General features: G+C 42.5%; 1 long non-coding RNA gene across 1 annotated transcript; it reads left to right on the top strand.

Moving 5' to 3' along the window:
• The first annotated feature begins 4,308 nt into the window (after window positions 1-4,308).
• On the top strand, window positions 4,309-5,881 carry LOC148119770 (uncharacterized). Its single transcript, XR_015734927.1, has 2 exons — window positions 4,309-4,422; window positions 5,292-5,881. It is a non-coding gene; the product is annotated as an uncharacterized LOC148119770 (long non-coding RNA).
• Window positions 5,882-6,387: the final 506 nt, after the last annotated feature.

The raw sequence follows: 6,387 nt of genomic DNA, 5'->3' as shown, positions 1-6,387 counted from the left end.
TTTTTTTATTTTTTATTTTTCTTTTCTTTTTTTTTTGATTTTTCAAGATAGGTTTCTCTGGAGCTTTGGAGCCTGTCCTGGAACTAGCTCTTGTAGACCAGGTTTGCCTGGAACTCACAGAGATCCTCCTGCCTCTGCCTCCCTGCCTCCCAAGTGCTGGGATTAAAAGCGTGTGCCACCACCGCCTGGCATAAGTTTGGGCTTAAATTTTGCACAAAGAATATGTTTTTAAAAAAATCAGAGAGGAAAGGTGATGATGCTGTACTCAGAGAACATCGAGAAGAATGTCAAGGTAAATTTTAAAAAAAAATGTTATCTACTGAGTTTCAAGGACACAGCTGGACTTATATATATTTAACTAATAAATATCTCAATTAAGAATATTTTGAGACAATTTCTCCTTATATACTCCATGTTGACCTGGAACTCACAGAGATCCACTCACCCCTCCTTCCTCTAGATTGCTGAGATAAAAGACATAACACTATTCCTATATATTTGAAGTCTCTTAAATAAAAGAAAAAATTATCCAAAAAACCAATAAAATTGCTACTTACATATTAATAAATTATATAATAAATAATATGAATCAATGACAAAATAAAATCCTATGAAATATACCAATACAATGAAACTGTCATGTTCTTATTAATAAATGGAAAAATTATGTGTTATAATGGGGAATACTAGATATTTCATGGCCCTCCCACAGCCAGCGTCTCTGGTGATGTTTGTGGCTCCTGATACCATTGAAGACCATGCTGATGCCAGGTTTCTGGGCTATTACTCTGAGCCATGGTCACATCTGAGCCTGGGCTGCTACTAGAGACCATGTCTAGGTCCTTGGTCCTACCACAGCCAATAACTGTGTTGATGTCTGTGACCCATGGTGACACCAAAGGCCACACAGGTGCCCCGAGGCTGGGCCACAACCTATGGCCATGTTGGTTTCTGAGGACTTTGCTGTCTCCAGGGTCATGCCGATCTGGGTGGCCTGCACTGCCACATAGTGGCATGGTGTCATCAGGGCCCAGGCTTCTGTCACTGGTCATGTCTGTGTCTGTGGTCCAGCGGTAGCCAGGGTCTGGGTTGATGTCTGTGGCTCCTTCTGCCACCAGGGGATGTGCAGATGTCTAGGGTCTGGACAGCAACCTGAGACCCTTTTGATGTCTGAGAACCTTGAGGCCACTGGGGCCATACAGATCAGGGTGACCTGTGCTCCCACTGGAGCCATGAAGACTTCCAGGCCAACCTGCTGCTATGGCCCTGTCTGGGTCTGTGGTCATGCTACCACTGGTGTCTGTACAATACCAGGTCATCGGAACCATACATATTGAATTCTGAGGGCTGTGCTGAGCAGGTCCCACCCTTCATTAGCCCTGGGATAGCTGGCTGTGCTCCTAGTTGAACACTGCAGCAAGATTGCTGGTCCCACCTCACATGGGAGAGCTGGCTCCTGCACTTGGAGAAATGGCCCCATCCATCACCAGGGGCATGGGAGAGCTGGCTCTGTCCCTCACCCTCCTCGCCCTGAGGAGGGCAGTCCCAGTGGCCCAGACCAACCAACTCAGATCCAACAAGACCCAAATCTGGGTCTTTGGTTGACCCACCCTAACATCTCCATCCTGCTGAAGTATGTAAAGGGCCTTGTCCTCAGGAGCAATAACTACAGCATCTCCATGGCTCACAGCAACAGCACAAGAACGAGAGGAGTGAGGGTCCTGTGATAATGGTGTGCCCAAGACCTTGAACCAGTCCACTGACTTATTGCAATGAACATTTTGCAGATGGTGTGGATTTGACAAAAGGGTACACTGTGTGAGACACCACATCACCTAACACTGCTAGGATGAATGAAGAGGTGTTACAAAGACAGAGGAGCAAGGTGGTTTTGTTTGTTTGTTTTTAATTTATTTTTAGGGGGTTTCTTTGGTATGTTGCAGGGTTTAGGGGCAGGTATGAAAGGACTAGTAGGTGACCAGGATTGGGTTACATGATGTGAAATTCCCAAAGAATCAATAAAGAATTAAGTAAACAAAAATTACCAAATTATCTTTGAGGTGACTGTACCACTATATACCTCCACGAGCAATGAATGAGGACATCCGTTGCAGAGTCTTCCAGCATTGGTGTTGTCAGTTTTCTGATATTTACCCATCTACTAATATTATCAACTCATTATTATTTAATTTTTAAAAAGAAATTGACAACAACAAAACAATTATATATTTATATCATGATCAATAGGGTCAATATTGACACTCAGTGTCAATAGGGTCAATGAATCAGTTCTAAATCAACCAAAACTTCCAAGGCAAAAACAAATAAATGCTTAGGCTTAGTCTATGGGAGTTGATTAGGTGATTATAAACTTTACATGACATATTGATAAGACAAAATAAAGTTGCTCTTAAACAAAATGAGTCATGGAGAACTTAACTTTTAACATTATAAAGAGCATACAGAAGTTAAACACATTAGGGCTGGAGTGATGGCTCAGCCAGACCACTGTTGTCCTTGAAAGCATGAAGACCTGAGTTTGACCTCAGAACTCAGACTTAAAAAGCCAACTATAGTAACACACGCACTTGTAAATTTAGTGTTGGGGAGGCAAAGACAGGTGTATCCATGCCCTCCTGGCCCACTTGGCAGGTTCCAGACTGGTAAGAGATCATATCAATGAAAACAACAACAACAGCAACAAATCAGAAAAAAATGGATGATATCTTAAAATTAACAACCAAGGCTGTGCTCTGGCTTCCACACACCAACATACATGCAGACATGTGTTTAACAAATTAAATTTAAATTTAATTAAATTTTAATTAAATATGCCAGTCAAAGCTAGAGAGAGCAGTGTGCCATGGAAATAGAGCCAAGGTTCCTCCATCTTGAGTTCTTACTGAGACCATTTTAGGTTAAACTAGATTTTGATCTTAATGGGAACCTGTGGAAAATTACCCAGCTCCAGTCTAGGAACTCGCAGTTAATGTCCCAGCTAACTTATCTTGGCTTCTGTTAAGCTGTCTGCTTGTGCAAACCTCCCCCTGAAACTGCCAAGCAAAAGAACAGCATATACTTTTTGTCTTTAAAATTCCCTTACTGTAAATGCTCAGCATTACACGTGGATCCAAGGTGCCTGAGTGTAGTCCCAGCTGGCTTGAATAGAGATTTTCAAATGGCTATAGCTTATCTGATGTTCTCTGGAAGGTGACCTACAACACCAAGAATATACTACTGTGATATCCAATTGAAAATGGCAGGTTATGTTGGAGAAGTATTTGTTCTGTCATTCTACTATGACAAGAAAGCCACCTTGAATCAAAGGACAGACAGAGTCTGCAATTGGCTGACTGGGATAAGCCATAGAGCCATTGGAGGAATAAGGAGGCCTGATAGCAAGGGACATGGAGAGAGAATAGAGAAATTTGAGGGATGGTAGATTAAAAAAAAAATGGAAAGAGGGTAAGCCTATCAACTCTCTGATGGTCCTTGGATTTGTCAAGTTTTATCTCAATTTTTGACTCACCAGTCTTTACTCTACTAGAACAATTTACGTAAGCATAGGTGTATATTGTTCCATGTATTAATGAATGAGTTTTAGCAAAATTAAACATCTACTGAGCAGATGATACTCTAGTATTTATCAATGATAATAAATATTTTTATGTTTCCTATATAGAAAAGGTCATGATACTCATGAAGTTTGGAGAACAGTCACAAAGAATTTCATTACAATAACAGCAGATTCAGGCTTGGTGGCACTCACCCGTATTTGTAGCACTTGGAAGGCAGAGAAAGGAAGATCAGGAGTTAGAAGACATCCCCAGCTACGTGGCATGTTCAAGGGCAGCCCGTGAGCTACAGGAGAGACTATTTCAATGCACACAAAACCCCAAAACAAAGCAAGAAATAAGTTGGGTGTGGTGACACACACCGAAATTCCAGTAGTCAGGCGGCATAGGCAGGATGAACTGCAAATTTGGTTCTAGCCTGGACTTCATAACTCGCCATCTGAGTTTCATAGGAACGTGTTTAAAAAACCAAACCAAAGTAACACAAACACAAATGGTGGTATTTGTTCATAAAAATATATCATGTAAAAATTAACATAGGATTTTTTGGGAACTCTCTCAATAAGTATAGCTGATACTCTAAGAGGATTAATATTTAGAATATGTGAATTTTGTAGCCTGATCATAAAGAGTTCAGTTTCAGACCTTCATAGGTACTGTCGGCCCAGCAACTTTACCCTTGAGGCTGGTTGCTCCAGTCGCGCCACCAGGGGGCGCTTATGTAGCCCAGCCACGCAATCAAGGGGTGACCAGGGGAATTCTGAAGTCAGGTTCCCAGCAGCGTCGCCTCATCTAGATTCTCCCTAGACCCTTCTGGCGCCGCAAGTTCCGTTGAGGACGAATAGTGGTAGGATTCCTAAATGCCACCCTCTTAGCTCAGCAGGACAGCTGGAGAAAGTGGCACGGCGCGGGGTGGGGAGGTGGCGGGGCGGGGGATCACAATCCGCTCAAGAAAGCGGCAGTCAGCTTTCTAGGTAGCTCGGAACTAGGTAGGGTTTAACTTGGTCACTCACTCAGGGAGAGCTCTCTGTTAGGAATTTGACACTTTTGATACAGCTTGGGTTCTGCGAGTCCATCAGTCCCATCGGGGTCTATGAGAGATGCCAAGAAAGTCCGATCTAGGAGAGGCGGCCGGTGACAAGGACCTACTGGGAGCTAAGAAGCTAAATCACAGTGGGCAGTGAAGGACGTCATCACTAAGACTCCTTACTGGATCTTTTGGGTCTGAAAAACAGCTAACTCTTTGGCCCGGGCGGCGCCAAGCTTGGCGCGGACTACAAATCCCAAAATGCACTGCGCGCACCTCTTTCAAACACAAAAATGTCATTCTTGTCAGGACTTCTGCAACTGTGCAACTACCCGAGTTTCAGAATCTAGAACTTCAAGTTCTAACTCGATGATACCTGCGGCGGTGCTATCCTGCCTTCGCTTGCTTTCGTGGTTTTTTTGTTTGTTTTAATAAATTAGTATCCCATATTACCTGCAATGCAACACAACCAAGGCACACAGTATTCTCCTACCTTCCCTAAAAGTTCTTCTGTATTCTTCCTGTGACTACGACTGTGCAGAAATGGCCGGCTACTCTTTGAATTGCTACTTATCTTAATTTATTTCACAGGAGAGCATAGGAACCTTCTTATATTTTGGTTAAAATTGTACCAAATATACATTCTGTAGAATGGTGTAAAAGAGTTTCTCTATTTTTATTTCGTTTAGAGTTTGGGGAGACTGAAGAACATGATGGTAACAGGACACAGCTCTGATTAGGACCACACACCTGATGGCTCAGCATGGGAGAACCATATGCAGAGATTCCATCACCAGATGAGAATGTGAAAAACAGCTGTGGACCAATGATGTAATTTCATCTTAGAGTTCACTACCAAAGATCTCACCCTAATGCTTGATCCCACCTCCCTACTACCTCTTTCCCCTCTCTCTTAAATTCCTAAGTGGGCCCAGAGTCAGAGTTTCTGTTTTTTCTTTGAGGAAAACAGGAACGGAGAAATGCTGGATATGTTCGTTAGTATGACTGAATAATTGTAAAATACACATGCAGAGAAGAACATCCACCTTTCTCTCCTCACATTTGCTGCCTCCAACCCATCTCCTCTGCACACACAATCTCTCCTGTTCCCATTGGCTCCCAGCCCACCAGAAAAATCTGTCCTATTTCCCCTTCCCTGGGAGATCCATATGTTTCCCCTAGAGCCCTCCTCATTACCTAACCTCTCTGAGTCTTCAGATTGTAGCTGGGTTATTATTTATTTAACTACTAATAATAATTTGCAAGTGAATACACACAATATTTGTCTTTCTGGGTCTGATTTTACCACACTCAGAATGAATTTTTTTTCTAGTTAAATTCATTTGCCTAAACCTACTGACTGGGAGAAGATCTTCACCAACCCCGCAAGAGACAAAGGTCTGATCTCCAAAATATATAAAGAACTCAAAAAACTAGACCTTAAAATGCTAATTAACCCAATTAAAAAATGGAGCACTGAACTGAACAGATAATTCTCAACAGAAGAAATTCAAAAGGCCAAAAGACACTTAAGGTCATGCTCAACCTCGTTAGCGATCAGGGAAATGCAAATCAAAACAACTCTGAGATACCATCTTACACCTATCAGAAGGGCTAACATCAAAAACACCAATGATGGCATACGCTGGAGAGGATGTGGAGTAAGGGAAATACTCATCCATTGTTGGTGGGAATGCAAACTTTTGCAACCACTTTGGAAATCAGTGTGGCGGCTTCTCAGGAAACTGGGAGTCAACCTACCTCAGGACCCAGCAATTCCACTCT

This window comes from Myodes glareolus, chromosome 14 (genome assembly GCF_982192425.1).
Source record: "Myodes glareolus chromosome 14, mMyoGla1.1, whole genome shotgun sequence".
NCBI lineage: Eukaryota > Metazoa > Chordata > Mammalia > Rodentia > Cricetidae > Myodes > Myodes glareolus.
Note: the sequence above shows the minus strand (reverse complement) of the source record. Positions and strands in the feature narration are given on the sequence as shown.